This window comes from Giraffa tippelskirchi, chromosome 11 (assembly GCF_054371585.1).
Source record: "Giraffa tippelskirchi isolate mGirTip1 chromosome 11, T2T-mGirTip1v1.2.pri, whole genome shotgun sequence".
Lineage (NCBI taxonomy): Eukaryota > Metazoa > Chordata > Mammalia > Artiodactyla > Giraffidae > Giraffa > Giraffa tippelskirchi.
Window position 1 is genome coordinate 234,060 of NC_137285.1, and position 21,756 is coordinate 255,815.

Below are 21,756 nucleotides of genomic sequence, written 5' to 3' on the forward strand. Positions count from 1 at the left end.
GCTGAGACGGGGGTCCCAAATCCTGAGGCGCCCACGAATGAGGAGCCAGAGCCAACGGGCACACCTGACCGCGGGCCCAGGGGGAAGGACCCCCTGCAGATAAAAGCGGGGAAGCTGCGAGCCAAACCCTCAGGGGCTCAGCTGGAACCACGCACTGGAAAGGCCAGTGAGGAATCCGGCAAAGTCCCAGCGCTAACACAACAGCAAGTGAACACCTTGAGCTCAGGGCGTGAGCAGACCCAGAGCGGGAGGGCCTGCAGCCAGCAAACACCCACCCCCGACCCGGGAGCCCCAGGCACCCTCGCCTGCCAGCCGCCCTCCAGGCAGCACAGAGGGGCCCGTCCACAGCCTCGGGGGCTCGGCAGGCTGGACATCCACCTCCTGGTGGTCAGAGGCTGAGGCTTCACCCGGGGTTGGGGGGCCCTTCCTGTGTGGAGGGGTGGCCAGGCCAGTGCCAGAATGGGGGGGGGGACAGATGGAAGGATGGAGGGACAGACGGCGTGTGGAGGGGCGGCTGGTGGACAAATGGGGGGTCTCCGCTGTGTGCAGCCACTGACTCCTCCCCCAGCCTGTCCCGTGGCCCCTCCAGGAGCTCGGGGCGGGGGGGGCTCTCCCTGGGAAGCACACACTCCGTTTGCCATGGCCACATCCCTGGTGGCTCAGACCGTACAGCGTCTGCCTGCAATGCGGGAGACCCGGGTTCTATCCCTGGGTCAGGAAGATCCCCTGGAGAAGGAGGTGGCTACCCACTCCAGTTATTCATGCCTGGAGAATCCCATGGACGGAGGAGCCTGGCGGGCTACAGTCTCTGGGGTTGCACAGAGTCAGACACGACTGAGTGACTTCACTTTCCTACTTTCCTTGCCTACCTCAGCACCCTGAGCCCAGCCCCTTGCCGGGGTCTGCAGGCCGGTCCTCTGCCCGCCCTCTGGTTCAGTGTGCGGAAGGACAGGGCCCCGTATGGCCTCCATGAGCCTCGCCCCTGCCCTGCAGCCGGTCAGTCCCCACCCGGCCCCCCAGCCCTTGCGTGTCTCAGCACTCGCCGCCTGGCCTGGCCGAGGGCTGCAGCCCCACCTGCTCAGGACGCCTCTGGCTACATATATTGAACCTGAAGCATCGGATTACATGTTTGTTCAATAGCCATAAACTCGCAAAGTTTTATGGGGTCGTAAAACCGCTGCCTCGGCTCCCACTGTGGCGGGGGGAATGTGATGTACACAGGCTGGCTTCCCTGCTAATGGGGCGGCGCGAATGATTTGGGCTTGTTGGCTGGAAACATCACGTCTGTGTTTCCCAAACTGTAGTAAATAAAGCCGCCCGTCAGCGCCCCAGACCTAGCCTCAAAGTTCTGGGAGAAGCGGGGAGGCTGAGAGCGCTGGAGGCCCCCATCGAGATGCCTGGTGGCCTGGAGTGGTCCTGCTAACCTGCACCCCGCGCCCCAGGATAGACTGCGAGTGCACCCTCTGAGGGTCCTGCTCCAGGGAGGTGTGAACGCAGAGGCCCAGCTCTCGGCTGGGGGAGGTGTGGACCACAGGGCCTGGGGCTGGCTGCGGAGTCAGACTCCTTCAGGGAGGAAGGGGCCGGGCTGGAGGGGCCAGGGCAGGCAGAGGCAGCCAGGAGGGTGCGGGCATTAGGGAAGGTGCCACGTCCACGCCACGTCCAGGGCTGGGCCGGGTGTGTGCGGAGGGGCGGAGACGGAAGCGGCCACACAAGGGGCAGTGAGCCCCCTGTCCCGGGGGCTCCCTGTCCCCGGGGGCCCCCTGTCTCGGGGGCTCCCTGTCCCGGGGGGCTCCCTGTCCCAGGGGGCTCCCTGTCTCGGGGGCTCCCTGTCGCAAGCGCTGCAGAGATGGCCCCGAGGAGGGGTCTTCCACTGTGGCCTAGACCCTCAGCCACCAAGCCCACTACCCACGGGAGACACCTGGACGGGGCTGGCCTGAGGCAGATCGCTCGGCCTCGGCCAGGAGAGGGCTACAGGGTGCCCGGGTCTCCTGCACTGCAGGGAGATTCTCCACCATCTGAGCCACCAGCGAAGCCCCTGCCCCCGCTCACGTGGGTGCAGCTCTGGTGCTGGCCCCTGGGTGGGCACACAGCCCCCAGCTCAGTGGGGGTGCTCAGCGAGTGGGTGACTTTGCCCTAATCCTTGTAACTCTGCTATCGAGCTGGTCCGCAGAAACACATCGATTTGCCCAAATCAATATTTACTGCAGCTTCAAAGACTGGGGTAGGGGAGCTGCGGACTGATGAATGGCCGGCCAAGCAGCCTGCCAGAGGCTGCCCCTCCCTGCGGGCCTCGGGCCTGCCTGCCCCACCCAGGGATGGAGGAGGGTCACTGTGCCTCGGACACCCCGGGTTCCCGGTCCCTGGGGCTGTCTGCTTGCTTCCGGCGAGTCTGGGGAGCCAAGGCCCTTCTCGGCCTCGGCCCGCTCGTGTGCGAGGCCCTAGAGGCTTGGGGTGGCGTGCGCTGGCCAGGCCCCTGTGGTCGGTGCCCTCCCTGTCCTCCCCAGGCTGCTGCGTAGGCGGAAAGTCAAGGCACAGCTGGTGTTGCAGCAAGAGCCATGGAGGAGGTGAGTGCAGGCGGGTGGAATCTGACGTCTTGAGCCCAGAACGCCTGCCAGAAACTCAAGGCGCTCACTGGATACTTACCCTAAAACAACTCGTGACAGCCACCCATGAAGACACATGTTTCTTTCTCATGTCTAGCGCACGCGGCTTTTGCCTTTATAAGCCCCTCTCTCTCCCCAGAGAGCTCTTTCTGTTCTACCCCAATCCGTGTCTTCAGAATAAACTCTCGTGTTTTGCATCTTGGAAGCCCAGGTGTGGAGACATCGCTGGGAGGCTTCTTGGAGAAGGAGGCCTGTTCCTGGCCACTCCCCAGATCCCACAGATCAATCTTCAAAGAAAGATGAAAGTCGGGAAAAGGCCAGAGCCTGGCAGACCACTGGCTGTGTCCCGGGGTTCGGCTCCCATCTCTTTCCAGGCCGTGCCAGCCCCCCTCCTGTGCGGTCCTTGGGGCGGATCTCCAGCTCCCTGCCTGCTGGCCCATCACCCCCGACATTGCGCCTCAGCATCTTGGTCTTCTGGACTAAATGCAGCTGTGCCCAGGGCCTCCTTCCAGGAAGCCTGGAATTCTGACTCCTCCTTGGCGAGGGCGGGAGCAGGGCCTGGGAGGCGGTGGTCCTGGGCTGCAGGGCTGGGTCCTCAGGGTCTCAGGGCAGCGAGACCCTCAGAGCCCAGCGTAGCCTCGGGCAGAGCACCTGCCCCGGAGGAGGGGTCAGGTGGGCCGCAGCCCCCGAGGGGCACACGTGCGGCTGGATGCAAGTGACCCTCTTCTCCGAATACACCGCAGCCCCTCACGCCAGCACCTCCACCTGTGTGGGCTGTGGGCTCTGGGGGCAACCCCTGCCGGCTCAGGGCACCCCAGACCCCCCCAAACACTCCTTTCCTAGACGCCCTCCCGATGAATACATGTGCCGAAGGTTAGCAGGCACGTAACAAGCACACCTGGACACAAGCTGAGGGCACAAGCCGACGTGAGACCCAGGGGAGCCCAGGACTGGACAAGCAAGGACACAGCCACTTTCTCCTGCAGGAGCCAAGGGCCTCCAGCTGTGGACAGTGGCCAAGAAGGCCCATGTAACCAGGCAGCAGGGGTTCCCCTCCCCTCCCCTCCCCTCCCCTCCCCACCCCTCCCCTCCCCTCCCCACCCCCTCCCCTCCCCTCCCCACCCCCTCCCCTCCCCTCCCCACCCCCTCCCCTACCCCACCCCTACCCCGCCCCTCCCCTTCCCCGTCCTCTCCCCTTCCCTGCCCTCTCCCACACCCCACAACCCCTCCCTCCCAGCCCCTCCACGCCCTTCCTCGCCCTCCCCAGCCCCTCCCCGCCCCTCCCCGCCCCTCCCCGCCCCTCCCGCCTCCTCCCCGCCCCTTCACCGCCCCTCCCCGCCCCTCCCCGCCCCTCCCCGCCCCTCCCCGCCCCTCCCCGCCCCTTCTGCCTCCTCCCCGCCCCTTCACCGCCCCTCCCCGCCCCTCCCCACCCCTCCCGGCCCCTCCCCACCCCTCCCCGCCCCTTCTGCCTCCTCCCCGCCCCTCCCCGCCCCTCCCGCCTCCTCCCCGCCCCTTCACCGCCCCTCCCCGCCCCTCCCGCCTCCTCCCCGCCCCTCCCGCCTCCTCCCCGCCCTCTCCCCGCCCCTTCACCGCCCCTCCCCGCCCCTTCACCGCCCCCTCCCCGCCCCTTCACCGTCCCCTCCCCGCCCGTCCCATCCATCTCCCACCACCAAGGCTCACTCCACTCCATCCTGCATCCTCCCACCTGCTTCACTATTGTTTACTGGAGGGTTTTCTTCAAATGGATTTTTTTCACTTAAATGATTATATTTTGAAAGGAAATCTTACAGCACCACTGGAAATGGAAAACAAGCCTTGCAGGCGGCAAGTAGAAGGTGTCCGTACAAACAGAATGAAAACAAACCTGTTAGGAAGCTCCACGAGGCTCAGACCCGCAGGTCTGCAGCACTGGTTGGAAGCTTGGCTCCACACGGAGCTGTGAGGGGGCAGTGGTCCCGGCACAGGGGCCCCCACCTGAGGGTCAGAGGGCCCTTCCTTCACCCAGTGGGCATTAATGGGGCACCTCCTGTGAACACTGTCTAGTGGGCCCCAGTTCAGAGGAGGCATCTGAGGATTGGAAACCCGCAGCCGGCACTGTCCTAGACGGCTCCGGCCTCACCCCAAGCCCTCGCACAAGGCCCAGGACAGAGCGGGAAGACAGCAGGCCACGCCTGGCAGCATCTGCCACACACTGGGGAAGAACCAGGAAGGAAGGGGGAACTTCGGGTTAATCACAGTTAAGGGTCCCCTGCGGGACTTCTCAGCACCTTGAGTCTGCGTCCAGAGGTGGCCCCACCCAGCTCCAGCCATTGACCATGCGCTCCCTGCAGGCCTTAGCAGCACCTTGAAGGAAGCCCCTCTACCTGAGCCCAAAAGAGGAGAGAGGAGACATCCCCCTCCTGCATGGAGTCACTTCCTGGGTAGCGGGCTCTGTCCTTGGCGCCAACAGCCAGTGGCACCACTGGGGGAGCGGCAACAGGGCCGACCCTCCCCGCTCCAGCCCTGAGCCCATGGACACCCCTTGCCTGAGAAGCTCGGCTCATCGGCCTCAGCCACTGTATGCCACTCAAAACATTGGCAACCTGTCACTGTGCCTTGTGAGGTTTCCAAGGTGTTCCCCAGATTGGTGAAGTCGGAGGTGGACCCAGAGTGCAATGGAGCTGCCATACCCGGAGCCAGCTGGGCCTTCGCAGTGCCGCCCAGCAACCACGCGGACTCTCACCTCTCGGGTCCAGCCCCAGACCCCCGGGCTCCCTGCTGGGTCTTTCTGCTTGTGATGGGCCCCACGGGGGACACTCCAGGTGAAGGCAGGGTCGGGCTGGGGGGCAGCTCCAGGCCCACGTCAGGGGAGATGGCACAGAGGCAGCAAAGCTCTCACTTCCCAGAGGTGGTGTTGGCAGGGCTGTGGGCAAGGCCAGGTGCACAGGACTTGTGACCTGCCGGGACCAAACGCAGGAAGGAACAGGCACACTAATGTGGCCCTTCACTCCTGGGCACACGCCCCCCCGTGCTCCCCAAGCCCCCAGTGCTGGCCCCAAGTCTCCCCAGCACCCTGCCACCCCCGGATCTCCCCTCTGGGTTTGTGGAAGCTGTGCTTTGTGCCAGCCGGGGGCAGCCGGTCCTGCTGAAAGCCATCTGTCCCCCTGTGCATCGGGCGCCCCAGGCGGGATTCTGTGCCAGGGACTCAGGGCAGCCACCTGTCTCCCTGCCCAACCCTCAGCCCCCAAGGCCCTGCACCCTGGGCTTGGAGCTGGGCACTGCCCTGCGGACCCTCGAGTCTGCTCAGGGGAGGGCAGGGTCAGACACAGGGATGGAGCCCAGCGCCTCTCTGAGTGGCTGGACCCGAGGCACACCGCCACCGGACCTGCTGGGCCGCCTGACCGCCTCAGACAGGGCAGCTGTTCACAGCAATCGGGCAGGCGGGCAGACCAGGGTATGGACCGCTGGGTGTCCAGAGGCGTCCTGGCCGGAGCCCAACCAGGTCAAGCGGGTGCAGCGTCCACGCGCCTGGACGAGCCCACGCGGCCCGAGGGCCGGGTGGACACAGACCCGGCTCTAGGGTGGACATGCGAGCTCAAGAAGGGAGGATTTTGTCACCCAGAGGAGCAAGAGGAGGAGGTTCGGAGCAGAGAGAAAGGGGTGGGGCAGCGCGGCCGTTGGGAGCAGCCGAGGAGACCAAGGCGCACGGCCCATCGCTCGGAAAAGGGGCCCGCGGGCACAGGCCGGCTGAGCCCCGCCTCTCCGGAGCACAGGCCGCGCGGAGGTCGCACCGGAAGATTCTTCACCCTGAGCCACTGGAAAGCCCTACCCTCGTCCCTGGCCCCGCCCCCAGTCTCCCTCGCCCCGCCCCTCACCCCTCCCCTCACCCGCCCCTAGTCTCCCTTCGCCCCGCCCCCAATCCTCCCCTCGCCCCGCCCCTCAGTCCTCGCCCCGCCCCCGCCCCTCTGCGCTCCGAGGTCTAACTGGCCCCGGCGTCTCCCCGCCCTAGGTTCCTCAACACACCGGAGCCGCTGCCGGAGCTCAGGGAGGGACGCCGAGGCCCAGAGACTCTCCAGGCCGCGGGCGCGGAGCTGAGCTGGGGCCCCGCCCGCTCCAGGGGCTCCGTCCCGCAGCCGGGCCCTCAGCGGGCGGGCCCCTCTGCCTTTTGGACACCTCCCTTCCTGGGGGTGGGGTGAGCAGCGCCCAGGACACCCCCACGTCGCAAAGTCCACGTGCAGAGCGCGGGCTCCTCCAGGCCTGCTGCCCCCCGCTACCTCCTGGGGGACTGCGCGCCTGCCCCGCCCGGCGGGGTCCCTCTGGATCGCAGCGCGCCCGCCAGCGGGGCTGATTGATGGGCGATCGCTTCACCTCCCAGCAGCCCGAGCCCGAAACGCTGGACATAGCCCAGCCACATAAATCCCAGCCCCGGGCCTGGCTGACAGGGGCGACACCAGAGTTAAACGGCGGTGTCACGATTATAGCCTGTCAGAGGGTCCAGAATGGAGCCCAGCCCAGCAGACACAAGACTCTTTCCCCTCTGGGGGTTCTCGCCGGCCGCAGTGGGGGCAGCAGGACCCCAGGTGCCTGTGGGGGGTCTCCCAGAAGATGCAGGGGTCTGCCTGCCCCCTCTCTGTCCCCCACCCCTGCCCCACCCTCCCCCGCTTCAACCCTCAGACCAGCCCCCCACCAGCCTGGGGTCAGGGGCGCTCGGAGGACCTGCAGCGAGACAGGGGCTAGTGTGCGGCCCACATCTGCAAGGGCTCACATGTCCCGGTGTCGCCCCTGTGGCCACGCTCCCCAGATCTCCGCGTGCCCACCCCTCCCAGGCAAGCTCAGTCACCCTGCCCCCTGGCCAGACCATCTTCCACCCTTCAGGGCACCCAGGCCCTGGGCCAACGGGATGAGGAGCAGAGCCCGCCCGGTCCCCGCGGTGTGACCTGAGCTGACCTGTGCGGGGGGCACCCAAGAGCCCTAGACCTGGAGGCCCAGCTCCACAGCTTGTGCTCTGAATGGCAGGACCCTCTCCTGAGGGACACAGCTGAGCCTCCCCCCCAACATGGTCTGAAGATGAAGACCGCAGGGCCCATGGGAGCCCCACTGACCTGCAGACAGACACCTCCAGGGTCCCATGGGGGTTGCATGGGGACCCAGGCGCCTGGCCACAGGCTTAACACCCAGACCTCTTACTGGGGCAAAACAGAGCCCAGGTGAGAATCCACTGGATCAAAAGCCCCAACTTTGCATTGGAAACAGTCAAACAGCTAGTACCAGTGTTAGTTGCTCAGTCGTGTCTGACTCTTAGCAGCCCATGGCCTGTAGCCCATCAGGCTCTTCTGTCCATGGGATTTTCCAGGTAAGAATACTAGAGTGGGTAGCCATTTCCTTCTCCAGGGGATCTTCCCAACCCAGGGATCGAACCTGTGACTCCTGCATCGCAGGCAGATTCTTTACTGTGAGTCACCAGGGAAGCCCAAACGGCTGCTGTCTCTTAATTACCCTGGAGCTCCCTGTTTTGTAACTCGATGATTGTGGTTTTGTTTTCTTATTAGTGGCATTGTTTTAAACCTCCTCCTCCATGGTCTCTGCTGGGCCTCAGGGTGCAGAGCGGAGGAGGCGCCACTAAAGTGAGGGGGGCATGGGAGTGGGATCTCGGGGCCGGGAGAAGCCTGTGTGGACGAGGGCTGGGGGTGCTCAGGGCACGGAGACCGCTTGGACGAGGGCAGGAGGTGTGAGTGTGGGCACCAAGGGGGTCGGGTGCTGGGGCATTGGAGGGGCACAGAGTCAACATTACCAGTGGCAGGGGCGAGGGGGTGTGGAGGAGCATGAACTTGACCTTGGATGTGTCACAGTGAGCTGAGGGGAGGAGCTCCCAGTGGCCCAGGGAGGGGCCGGAGGGAGAACGCAGCCAGAACATGGGCGGGGGCTGCCTGTGTGGGGGCGAGCCTTAGGCCCACAACATCCCAGCCTCCCCCCCACCCCCCCCCCCCGCCCCAGGCCCCGGGGAGCTGCCTGCATTGGGAATTCGGGGCAGGTCCAGCCTGCTGCTGTGTCGGAGAAATGCAACACGATTAATTAGCCCCTAAAAAAAGCGTTTGAAGTGTTTATTGCAGGACGGCGCTCCTGGTTTTATAAGCAGATGGGGAAATAAAGTGGTGGGGATGACAAGCCGGGAACAGCTGCACAGGGACCCGGAACCTAATTCATAATTCAGTGGACTAATCAGAGAACATCTTCTGCCAGCACCGTAAGGAAGGGACGTGAGGCCGCAACTCATGAGCCGCCCGCGCCCGCCGGGCCCCACCCCGCCCCAGCGCCGTCCCAGGTACCCACATGGCTGGTCCAGAATTTTCTCTGCAACCCCATTACTCCTCATTCACCCTGTTTCTGGGAGGGGAAGCTGAGCCCCAGGGCACCTGAGCCTGGGGACCAGGTCCTGGCAGGCACGCAGCCCCGGGGCTGGGGTCCCCCAGCCTTGGCTGCAACGACCACTGAGGTGGCCCGGCCCCACAGCGGGGGAGGGGACGGGAGTGGGGGTACAACACTCAGAGCGCCCCAGAGCCCCAGTGGGGGTGGCCCAGGGTGGGGAGGGGGCCAAGGCGGGGTCAGCGGTCTGGGGGGTACACAGGGCAGTTCACGGGCCCCCCGAGGGAACAGGACCATTGAACGTCAAAAGTCCCGTTCATTCTGTGAATCTTCTTCTCCGACAGGAGCCAGTGTTCATGGCAGACGGGGGCTGTAAAATGCGCAGGGGGGAGTGTGTCAGCCTGTTTGCTCCTTGGCTGCTGTTGCAACAGCGGGAGATGGAGGTTGGAAGCGGGGTACTCCCCTGCCCCACTGGCCCCTGCCCCTCCCAGGGGTTTTCTGAGCCCCCCTCCACACCAGGACCTTCACCAACAGTCTCTGCATTATGGTCCATGTGCCCCTCTGTGTGCCTGGCACGTGCCCTGAGCAGCTCATGGCCTCCCAGACAGACAGACTGGGTCAAGCAAACATTGCACGAGCCTTCTCCTAAACACAAAACCCCAAAGTGGTGATGCTGCAGCAGAGGAAGGCCCACTGGGAGACCACGGGGGCCTTATGGGCTGGGTTTTGAGGTGTCAGTAGGAGCTCGCCCCTGTGAGGAGCCCCTGTCATTGTCCTGTGTGCCAGTGGCTCTGGATCAGACCTGGAGTTGGGTTAGAAAGCGAGCCGAGTCAGACCCGGGCCCCACCACTCTTGGGCCCTCTGGCTGGCCCGACTGGGTCTTTTTCAGGAAGCCAGGCCCCTAGGCACCATCTCTCAGCCCACAGACCGGTCACTTCCCCGCAGGCTTGAAGGGAGGACAGGCTAGCGCCTGGGTACCTGCCATGGGGACAGACAGGCCAGGAGACCACAGGCTCTAGGGCCACGTTTAGGGCCCAGGCTGGCCCTGCCCCTCCCTGCAGCCAGGACCGCGGAGCCCACATCTGGGGTCCACGCTGGCCACCTCCCATTCTTCCCGTGCCCACTAGGATGTTGGGCTCCCTCCCCCAGGGAAGGGGCCACTCCTCCAGCCTCGGCTCGGGGCCAGGACCCTCCCAGGGCAAGTTAGAGCCCTGGCATCTGGGCGGAGGGTGGGCGGTGAGGGCCACTGGGCAGGGCCCCAGCTGTGCGGGCCGAGCGCCCCCTAGCGGTGGCCGCCTCTGGTGCAGAGTGCGGCCAGGCCCACAAGTTTCCCCACGCCCACCCCATCCCCAGGGGCGGCCGGCAGAGATGATCTCGCTAAACAAACACACCCGGGACCTGCGCTGGGCAAACAGCTGCGACCACTGGGACACAGACCAGGGGCTTCAGGGAGTGAACACTCGGTGAGCTCCAGGCAGGAACATGGCCGGACCACCGTGCCACGGAGCATCCAACAGGGGCATGTGGGACCCTTGGCCATCTCCTAAGACATATGCCTACCCAGCGCTCAGGCCACTGAACTGGACGCTGAAGGACAGTGGGGGACAAGCTGGGAGTGGCTCTGGCTTCAGGAGGGGTCAGGACAGCAGACAAGCTGCAGAGTGTGCCCACCAGCTGGACACCAGCTCTGGCCCCCACAGCGGTGCCCATCCCACCCCCACCCCAACCTCTGCCCTCCGGCCAGGGCTGCCCGCCCCTCCCCAGGCCATTGTGGGAGCCCAGCCCCAAGGCAGCCCGCGCCGAGGTAGCCTTCCCACTAGTTCACTCCTCTGGCACCTAATTCCTCCCAGAACGGAAACAAGACTCAGGGGTGACGGGTCCACCAGGCAGGGCCCCCTTGGGCCCTGGCAGAGTGCCCGTGAGGACTGCCACGGTCAGTGGGCCATCAAGGCAGGAACCCATGTCCCGAGCTGGATCCGAGCCCTGCCATCCCCTGCCCGGGGGTCCTGCTTGGAATAGCTGGGTCCTGGGGTACAGGGCTCCCCACTATTGGCCTCTGTGCCTACTGCCCGCCCCCGGGACCCCCACCCCCAGGACCCTGTCCCAGTGACGGCTGCAGGAGTCCAAGACAAGGGAGGGGCACCTGTCTCTGCCATTCCCCTCTTCCAATTTGTCTGCACATTTCTTGTTCTTCTTACGGGGACACGAACTTCTCAGGCAATCAGAACAGACGGTGTCAGCAGGGAGAAAACAACTCCCCTTGGGAGGGGGGGAAGCTGGCGGGTGCCCCCAGGGCCCAAGGGTGCCAGGCTCCCTCGTGCTGGGCCCCCCAGCACGTGGGCCAGTGAAGGGCCACCTCTCAGGCCCAGGATGGGTGCCATCCCTGGGCACAGCCGCCCACCCATCCATCCGGCCTCCTGGTGTGGTCCGGGCCTGTCCCTGGAGACATGCCAGCCTCATTTCACAGCCACTACGATGGGACTTGTATCTAACAGGACGCAGACGCGGAGCAATTCCAGTTTAATTAGGCATCAGGAAGCTGGGCGTTAATTAAAGTAACCGAGTCAGCACAACGCAGGCTGGGCCCGGCCGTGAAGGCTGCAGGCGGCACGTGGGGAGGTGGGCTCAGCGCAGGGAGCGCAAGCCCCCAACCCCTCAGCCCCACGTCCTTCACCGTCGGCCACCAGCCAACCTGGGCCACGCGCTGAAGGCCAGAAGGTCCTCGCGTCCAGCCCGCACGTCCCCGCACAGCTTTGGGCCCCGCAGGGTCCCCTGCAGCACCCGCCAGGCCCCACAGCCCTGGGCCCACCCTGGAGGAGCCTGACCCCCACCGTGGGCACAGACCACCCTCAGCACTCCCACCTGCCACTGCCGGCGGGCACAAGGGTGTGGGCGCGGGGACGGGGGCCCAGGACCATGGACAGAGACAGAACCCGGGCAGCCAAGGCCCCCCTTGCCCTCTGCCCAGCCCCTCACCCCCGCCCTTGTCGACAGTCTCACCAGGGTGGAGTGTTTGCTGCATGTATGGGAAGCGCTTTACTCGACTTTTTATTTTAAATCAGGAGAGTTGAGGGCTGATATTTTTTCCTCTAAGGACAAACAGAAACCAGATCAGGCGGCTCACTCCCTCAGAACCCTGGCTGTCTCCCCGGGTCCCTCTCCACTGTGAGCTGCCCTTGAGGCCTCACTGGTGCTGTCCCTCAGCCCCCAGGGGCCCAGGGGTTGCTGACGGCTTCTCCCAGTCATGCACAGGGTCAGCTCCTCCTTCCTGGATTTCGTGGATCTGTGGATGCTCCCTGATCTCCGTCCTCACTCTCCTGGGGAGGCTGAACCTGGCAGTTCGACCCAAAGGGCACAGAGGCCCAGCTGTCCCAGCAGGTCACTGGCCAGCGGCCGTCCGATGAGCTCCAGGCCCCCAAACCTGCTTGAGTGAGAGGGTTCCCGTCAAGGCCAAGGGGCTGACCAGGTGGAAGGCGTGGACCCCCCATAAGACGATGCAGCTGGGGTCCCCAGGCCTGCCAACCAGCCCCGCTTCCATGAGCACCACAGGGATGCCAGCTAGGGAGCGGCAGGGCCGCCCGTCCAGAGAGGGCAGGACAGGGCTTCCGAGCTGGCATCGGGTGGGCCTGGGCCGGAGCGCGGGAGGGCCCCAGCCGGCTCTGTGCGGAGACGGATGGTGGATGCCCTCGTATCGATGTTTCCCATAATGATGACCGTATTTTCCCCATCGGTTGAGACCCAAGTCGATGGCATTTGAGTAATCGAAGATTGATTTTAATTAAGTCTTAGAAGTTTTGTGACTGGGTCTGACAGAGGCCACCTCTCCGTGGCTGCAGAGGGGATGGTGAGAGCAGGACCGTGGCCAGCCTGCCCAGGAGGGGGACGTCGTGGGCCCTGGCCTCCCCGGGGCCCGCCATGTCCTCTGCCCTGGTCTGCAGAATGAGCCTGGGAAAGAGCCTGGAGGTGGGTCGTGGCCAGTGCTGGGGCCTCCCCTCCCAGCGCGAGTCCTCGACTGTGAAAGGCGGTGATAACGCCCCTGCTCCATGGCCCAGGCCCACCCTGCAGGAAGGGACGCCATTACTTTTCCCCATCACCTCATGGGATCACCCCGAAGATGAGCTCCAAGCCTCCTTCTCCCCAAACCTCCTCTTCTGTGTTTGCCACCATCCACAGACCACGCCCCACATCTGCTGACCACAGGACACAGACCCCTCACCTGGGTCCCCTGCCGGGTCCCACCCACCCTCCGGAGCGTCTCCTATCAGGGCCAGGAGCTGGGGACCCCGCACAGGGCTCCACACCAGCCCTTGGCAGCAGCCCCCCCGGAGACCCCAGGCCCCCAGCTGCCTCCCACCACCCACCAGCCCACTGACAGTTTCAATGCCTCAGAGGCGGGAAGGTCATTAGCAGGAATGAATTATGAATGAGGAGGCCTTGTTAGACCAGTGAATCAGCTCTCTCACCCTGAGTCCCTGAGCACAACCATAGAAGCTCTCAGGGGGAGGGTCTTCTAGGCTGCAGGGGGCGCCCTGGGCACCGAGGACCCCACGGGTGTCCAGGCGCCGGGGCAGAGCCCCAGGACTGTCCACCTCAGCGCCCTGGAGACCCCAGTGCCACCGACTGGCTGACACACAGGTTCCACCTGCTGAGCCTGTGCAGCTGGCCGTGGGCCGCAACTCCCCGCCCCAGACCCTAAGCCCGGCCGGGGAGCAATCCCCCCGCAAGACTGACCCCCAACCAGGGAACCAAAAAGGTCTCAGAGTCGCTGACACCTCCGGACAGAACCGCGACAGGCTAACGATGGGGCGCTGGCCAGGGGTCGCTCAGGGCAGTCACCCTGGGCCAGAGGTCGGGAGAGTCTGGACCTGAGAGCTTGGGCCATGGGCGGGACATGGGTGGGGCAGTGGCCTGGGGCGAAGCTCCTGCCTTCAGGGTCTTGGGCAGCCCCAACCCTCTCACGGCCTCATTTTACCTGTCCAGGGAGCCCTTGGGACAGGGCTGATAGACCAACAGGTTAGAAAGACCAAGAGCCTTCAAAGCACTAAGCAAGTATGATTTACTTAATTCCTGATAAGGATTGCAAGACTATATCTTACATCAATTGAATGCAAATCAACTACTTTAATTAAGCTAAATCTTCTCTAGATTGGTGGAGGGAGGTGGAGCCCCCCACGGCGGGAGACGGGCGGGGTGGGGGTGAGGGGGCGGCCAGACCAGGATGCACCTGCCCGCCCAGCACGCAGCAGCCAGCCGTCTCTGCTGAGCGTCAGGGGTCCCCGCCTAGCCCTGCTTGTGAGATGCGGTCTTCTCTCTGTCTCTCCACCTGCTCTGAGCTTGTGCTTTGAAAACTGTCAACTCTCTGCAGGCAAACATGGGGTTCTCACCCTCTGTGTGTGGATAACATCCACCCCTGGGGCGCAGGCCGGGAAGCGGGCAGCCAGAGGGTCCAGGGAACCATACCCCTGTTGTGGCTCCAGGATGATTCGTCCGCTCCCCCGCCCCCAGCACCGAGGTTCCCGCAGTGTGTAGAGCACTGGCAATTCTGATGGGCTTTCGTTTAACTTTTTCTTTACCACAATCACTTCGGAAACTATTAAGTGCAGCTATTCATCATTAAGTAATTATTAGCTGCTCGTATATTAAGTTTCTGGTCACCAAGAGTGTCACGAAGATTTAAGATCTTTAATTGTTAATAGTGTTTCCCAAACACAAGCGAGGTTTACTACCCCTCAATATGTCCCCCCACTGCCGCCTGGATGAAGCAGGGAGGCCCCCACATGTGTGCTCTGGGCCCCGAGCATGACCCAGCCCTCCCCAGTCCCGCTTATGGCCCCAGAACACCGGGCCAGGAGTGTGGCCTGCTCCCAGGGTCCACACCCACCCACATCCGCCGACATCTCTGAGGCCTTGGCACCAACATCAACTGGATAGTGGCTGACCGAGGGCCTTGCTATCCCCAGGTCAACTCCAGCCCTGTGACCAGCAGACCAGGAGGAGCTGTGATGGTGGAGGTAATGGTGATGGTGGAGGAGGTAGTGGTGGAGATAGTGATGGAGGAGGCAGTGGTGGAGGTGGAGGTGATGATGGAGGAGGGGATGATGGTCGAGGTGGTGATGGTGATGGTGGAGCTGGTGGAGGTGATGGTGATGGTGGAGGTGGTGGAGGTGATGGTGATGGTGGAGGTGGAAGTGATGGTGATGGTGGAGGTGGAAGTGATGGTGATGGTGGAGGAGGTGGTGATGGTGATGGTGGAGGAGGTGGTGATGGTGATGGTGGAGGTGGAGGTGATGGTGATGGTGGAGGAGGTGGTGATGGTGATGGTGGAGGTGGAAGTGATGGTGATGGAGGAGGAGACGATGGAGGAGGAGGTGGTGGTGATGGTGATGGTGGAGGAGGTGGTGATGGTGATGGTGGAGGTGGTGGTGCTGGAGGTGATGGTGATGGTGGAGGTGGTGGAGACGATGGAGGAGGAGGTGGAGGTAATGGTGATGGTGGAGGAGGTGGTGATGGTGGAGGTGGAGGTGATGGTGATGGTGGAGGAGGTGGTGATGGTGATGGTGGAGGTGGAAGTGATGGTGATGGAGGAGGAGACGATGGAGGAGGAGGTGGAGGTAATGGTGATGGTGGAGGAGGTGGTGATGGTGGAGGTGGTGGTGATGGTGATGGTGGAGGAGGTGGTGATGGTGATGGTGGAGGTGGTGGTGCTGGAGGTGATGGTGATGGTGGAGGTGGTGGAGGTGATGGTGATGGTGGAGGAGGTGGTGATGGCGATGGTGGAGGTGGTGGTGATGGTGATGGTGGAGGAGGTGGTGATGGCGATGGTGGAGGAGGTGGTGATGGCGATGGTGGAGGAGGTGGTGATGGTGATGGTGGAGGTGGTGGTGATGGTGATGGTGGAGGTGCTGGAGGTGATGGTGATGGTGGAGGAGGTGGTGATGGTGATGGTGGAGGAGGTGGTGATGGTGATGGTGGAGGAGGTGGTGATGGTGATGGTGGAGGTGCTGGAGGTGATGGTGATGGTGGAGGAGGTGGAGGTGAAGGTGATGGAGGAGGGGACGATGGGGGAGGAGGTGGTGATGGTGGTGGCAATGAGGTCATGTCCATGGTGACAGCAGTGATAATGAAAGCGGATTCTCTGGGACGCAAGTTTCCCAGACAAACGAGGTCTTGTCGCTGTCCCCACCCCAGCCGCTGGCCGGGTCCCTGCCTGTGAGCTGCCCTCAGAGCAGCAGGAGAGAGAGCCTTGACAAGGCCTGACAGGACAGTGGGATATCCTGAGCCAACAGAGAACGTTTAATCTTAGTTAAAAATAAATAAGTTCAATTATTGGAAAGGGGAAAAATAGCCTAGTGTTTACTGCAAGTGAAAGGAAGGCAATCACTCTGGGAGAAGTCCACTGCGGGACACTGGGCTCCAGCCCCTGCTGTCAGGGGCCCCACGGGCCGGTGGGGCCACCTCCCCTCGCGGGCCTGGTGGGAGGGGGCCAGGCCACCCTCCCCCGACCTGAGGCCTCCTTCCACCCCGTCCCGCACCCCTGGCTGGGTGAGGTCACCTCCCCAAAACCAGCACCAGGGAGTGCCAAGGTTTGGGGGCCGGCAGGGACCCCAGCCCCGACCCCGGGCGGTGAGGCGGGTGAGCGGCAGAGAGCCCCTGCCCCCGGTAATTAGCATGAAACTGCTGCCTTCGTCAGGGAGGAAAATCTCATCTTGGAAACACACGTCCAGAGCAGGTTCAATCTCACCCGAGGGGCCATAAAACCCTTTTCCAATCACCTGGAGCCATGGGCTGCCAGCGCCGTTAATCCTGGGGATGTTATTTAAAGCTGAGACATCACTCGGGGAAAATCAGGTCTGAGCCCCACAAGGAGCCCCTTCGGTTCCCACAGGGGGCCCGGGAGCCAGACGCGGGCCCCCAGGCGCTGTGCAGGCTGGGGGCGTCCTCAGCTGCCCCGGGTTCCCCTAGCCACCGCCAGGCTGGCGGAGCCCCACGTGGGCTCACAGTGGATGCAGCTCTGCCCTGCCCGCCCCCCAGACTTCCATCATCCCACAGACTCTCTTTAAAAGTCGGTTCCTTGATTACCAAGGGTAACAATGAAAACATGTAATTGAATCTCCAAGAAATTACCATTTTTATAACTTGCGCCCAGTTCCTGGAGTAAATGAATGGCTCCCTGCACACGGCAGGGGCCCCACGGAGCCTCCGCCAGGGGTGAGCCTGCCCCCTGTCACTGATGCGGCCCCGCCCTGTCTCCCGGTGGGGTGGTGGGCGAGGGGCTCCCCTGCTGGAAAGCCATCGGTGGTTGGAGGGAGCAGGGTCAGGGAGGGTCAGGGAGGGCCACAGAGAGCAGGCCGGGCCAGGGGAAACAGGGGCTCCCCACCTGCCCCCTCCTGCTGACCACCAGCCCCCAGGAGCCAGCTGCCCACCAGGCCAGGCTGGGCACCCGAGGGTTCTGGGGCATCTCAGGTCGGTGCCAGCAGGGAGGCTGGAGAGGTGACCAGTGTTGGAATGGTTGTAAGCTGGTGGGCTGGTGGGGCTGGTGGGTAAGGTAAGCGCCTCTTGTGGCTGGTTGGGTGGGTGGGTGACTGGGTGGCTGGCTGGGTGGGTGGGTGACTGGGTGGGTGGCTGGCTGGCTGGGTGAATGGCTGGGTGACTGGGTGGGTGACTGGGTGGGTGGGTGGCTGGCTGGGTGGGTGGGTGACTGGGTGGCTGGCTGGCTGGCTGGGTGAATAGCTGGGTGACAGGGTGGGTGACTGGGTGGGTGGGTGGCTGGCTGGGTGGCTGGCTGGCTGGCTGGGTGAATAGCTGGGTGACTGGGTGGCTGGCTGCCTGGGTGGGTGACTGGGTGACTGGGTGGCTGGGTGGCTGGCTGGCTGTCTGTCTGGGTGAATAGCTGGGTGACTGGGTGTGTGACTGGGTTGACTGGGTGACTGTGTGGGTGACTGGGTGGGTGGGTGGCTGGCTGGGTGGGTGGATAGCTGGGTGACTGGGTGGGTGGGCGGGTGGCTGGCTGGCTGGGTGACTGGTGGGTGACTGGGTGGGTGGCTGGGTGGCTGGCTGGCTGGCTGGCTGGGTGGCTGGGTGGGTGGATAGCTGGGTGACTGGGTGGGTGACTGGGAGGGTGACTGGGTGACTGGGTGGCGGGGTGGGTGACTGGGTGGGTGTTGGTCCCCTCTCCCTGGGGAGGGGGCTGCCCCCAAATCAGCGAGGGAGCCTTTGCCGTCCCTAGTCTGCAGCCGCCACCCTGGGAGTCCTGCCCATGCCCAGGCCCTGCCCACTTCCCTGACATCTGAAGCCCAACCCAGAGCTGCAATGGTCCACTTCACCCCCCAACAGCGATCGGTGCTGCGCCCCAAAACCCCACCTCACCAGGACGGAGCCTGGCTCCACGGAGCAAGGGCTGGGCCCCCAGGGCTGAGAGGTGGAGGCCTTGGGCCCGGTCCCACGTCCAGAGAGCCTGCCCTGAGCAGCCCCAGGCTCCGTGCCCAGGACACACACAAATACCAGATGTGTCTGCCTGACCGGCCCTGAGGAGGATGAGGCCGGGCGTGGGGGGTACAGGTGGTTCCAGGCTTGTTTCTGCGGCAGCACAGTGAGGTCACCTGCAAAACAGAGGCTCTGCCTGCGGCCCGGCCGGCCCACCCCAGGCCCAGGGTGGTGGACACTCGGCACAGAGCACCAGCCCCCACGCACCCCATGCTGCCTTAGGGGCTCCTGGCCGCCCACCTGTCCTCCCAGGCATCTTGGAGACCCTGCGGCAACCGCCTCCTGCCCACCCTGGCCCACAGGGAGTCCTAGACACCCGGCCTGCCCCGCCCCAAGACAGGCTCTCGCCTCCCAGCGCCTGGGCCTCACAGGCTGGAACCTGGCCCCCCGCCAGCTGTGTGCCCACTGACAACCGGGCAGCCTGGGGCCAGCCCGAGGCCGCCAGAGGGTCCACACGGGGGAACCCGCACCCGAGGCGCCCACACCCCAGGCAGGGAGCAGGTGAGGGGCCGAAAGAGGGGGTTGTGAGCCCCAGGGTAAACCCCAGGGAGGCGCTGGCAGGACGCGGTCAGACCCCTGCGGGAGCACAGGTCGAGCTGCAGAGGGCTTTCTGTCCTGCACTGGCAGACGAGAGGGAGGCTCACCCGCCGGGCCTCAGGGTCCCCGGGCCTGCAGCCCTTCTGCAGGCTTGTGAGGCCATCTGCTGGTGGATTCTGGGACCTGCACCTGGCCGGCCTGGAGAGGCTGGACCGTCCTTCAGAGCCAAGGAGCGGCCATGCGGTCTCCGCCCCCGACCTGATTCCAGGTCTCACTCACCTCTTCGCGTCCACTCCCCAGGGGCACAAATGGGCTCACGAGCCCCCCCGCCCCGCCCCGGTCCCAGCGAGAGTGGGCCGGGGGCGGGGGTGGAGAGCTGGGCGCCCATGCATCCTGGACTCTGGCCCCAGGAAGTGTCTCCGGAGGCGACCCCAGCCTTGGCTGGCTAGGCTGGCTTCCCGGGCTCACTGTGGGCATGGGTGAGCCCAGCTGGCAGGGACCCTCTCGGGGGTCTCTGGGCAGGTTCAGTCCACCCACCCCGGGTGGGACCTCAGCACGGCCACGCCCCCAGCCTGCAGCCCTCAGCACCCCGCTGATGGTGCCCCACGGCGAGGATTTTCCTTGACACTCGTATTCTCTCTTCTGGTTCCACAATACAAAATGTACACAGCAGCTGTCCAAGGGTCTCCGAGGGGGGGAGGGTAGGCTGCCCAGCAAGCCGCTCGGTCACCCAAGGTAGGCAGGCACGCCCGCCCCCCAGCCGCGGCCTCTGAGACAGACCTGCCGTGGGAGGACCCCACAGGTGCCTGCCTGCCCTTCAGCTGTGCCCCACTCCCAGGGCCCGGCCCGGCCTGCTCTCCATCCCTCAGGTTGGGGCGGGGCGGGGACCCTCAGCAGGCAGCGGCTGGTGTCCCCCCCTGCCGCGGGCCAGCCCTGGTCTGGCCCTGGTCTGGGCCAGTCAGTCCACAGGCTGCCCCCCTCACTCAGCCACTCCCGGTGGATCCATCCTCCTGGCTGTGGGTCTGGCCACCCCCTTGCGCCCCAGGAGGGCACCAGACCAGCCTTGGAGCCCACGAGGCCCAGCCTCAGGCCAGCGGTGTCTGTCAGACTCGGACCCCAGGGCCCTGGGAGGACAGGAGGCCCCCGGAGGGACCTGAAGGCCTAGAGAATGAGGGTCCCCAGCCCGGGGCTGCTCCAGGAAGCCTGCAGGCCTAAGGGTCTGAGCTTGCAGGGCGGGTCTGTGTCAGGGGCCTGCCCTGGGGGTGTGGAGAGGGGGCTGCCCTTGAAGGCTGTGGCTGGCCCAGGGGCCCCGAGCTCCATCTGCCCCAGGCCTGTTGACCCACTTGGGAAGCAAGCCAGGGGCCCTGGACATCGAGGCCACGGTGAGGCCAGGCCGGGACAGGAGGTGTGAGGCCTCCAGGCCTCTCCCTCGCGGCCCAGCCCTGCTCACAGCGCCAAGCTCCCCGAGGGCCCGGGGCATCACAGCACCTTGGGCAGGGAGCAGCTGCCATGGCAACTGGCGCCCAGGGAGGCGCGCTGCCTGGTAACAAGGGCTGCGACACTCAAGCTGGCCCAGCTTCCCACTGCGGCGCGGAACTCGGCCACAGGGACTCACCCCCAACCCCTAGTGAGCCTTCTGGGGCCTGGACTCGATTCGGGTGCGTGGGGGCACCCCCACGCTAGTGAGGTTTGCAGGGCATTCTGCCATTGGTGTGTGTGTGTGCGCACACATGTGCTCAGTCATGTCCAACTCTGCAACCCCATGGCCTGTCTGTGGAAATGCCATCACAGCTGGGGTTCCCTCTGAGAGCCCCCCCACCCCCTGGGCCACGCCCAAGCTCAGGGCCGCACTGCAAGGACCACAGGGATGGGACGTGGGGTGTGGGGTCTTTGGGGCTGGGTTCCGAGCCACAAGCAAGCTTCCCAGGCAGGGCACAGAGGGTCACAGGCTGTGTCCAGGAGTGGGTTCCAGATGGGTCAGGGAGCCTCCTGTGCCACCGGGCGTGCCGGGCATCCCCTCCTGCAGACCCGCCTGGGGCCCAGGTGAGACTCGAGGCCTCTGCCAGCAGTTCCCGGGCTACCTTTGCTGTCAGCACAGGGGTCCCCGTCTCCACAAGGTGCTTCTCCCCCTCGTTGAACGTTCCTGAGCACTTGTTGGCCCCTGACGGGATGGTGCCCCCGCTGCACCCCAGGGTGCTGTCTTCTCCAGTGGGGAGCAGGCGCAGGAGGCCGTGGGGGCCTGAGTCGGGCTCTGGGCCTGTCTTTCCCGGCCCCTCCCAGCAGAGCCTGTTGCTAAGGTCCAGACGCACCCCCAGAAACACAGAGCGGCCTCCTGGGGCCAGGCCACGTGCATCCAGCCGGGCGCAGCCTGTGAACGGTTCACGCCCCTCCTTTGTGGGTGTCCTGCACTCGGCAGTGGAGCCAGACCACCAGCAGTCAAGAGATATTGACGGACTTCTTCAGACGGGAAGCGGGGGCTGACCACACCTGGGTGTGGATGAGGCAGGGCTGCTGACCCAGGCTGGCTAGGGGGCGGCTCGGGGGGCCGCCCAGCACATGTGAGAGTCACCAGGTGGCAGGGGACCCACAGGCAACTCCCCAGGCTGCCCCCCTCCAGACGTCTGCCCAGAGGACTCCCTGGCTGCTAATGGGGAGTAGCAAAGCCCTTAGCGATTCCTGGCAGGAAGGCCTTCCAAACAGAAGATCCCCAAGGAGAAGCAGCAGGAAGTGAAAGCGCCCCTCTCCCAAATCCACTTCATCCCTAAAGGAGAACAGGAAGCTCTGAGAAAAG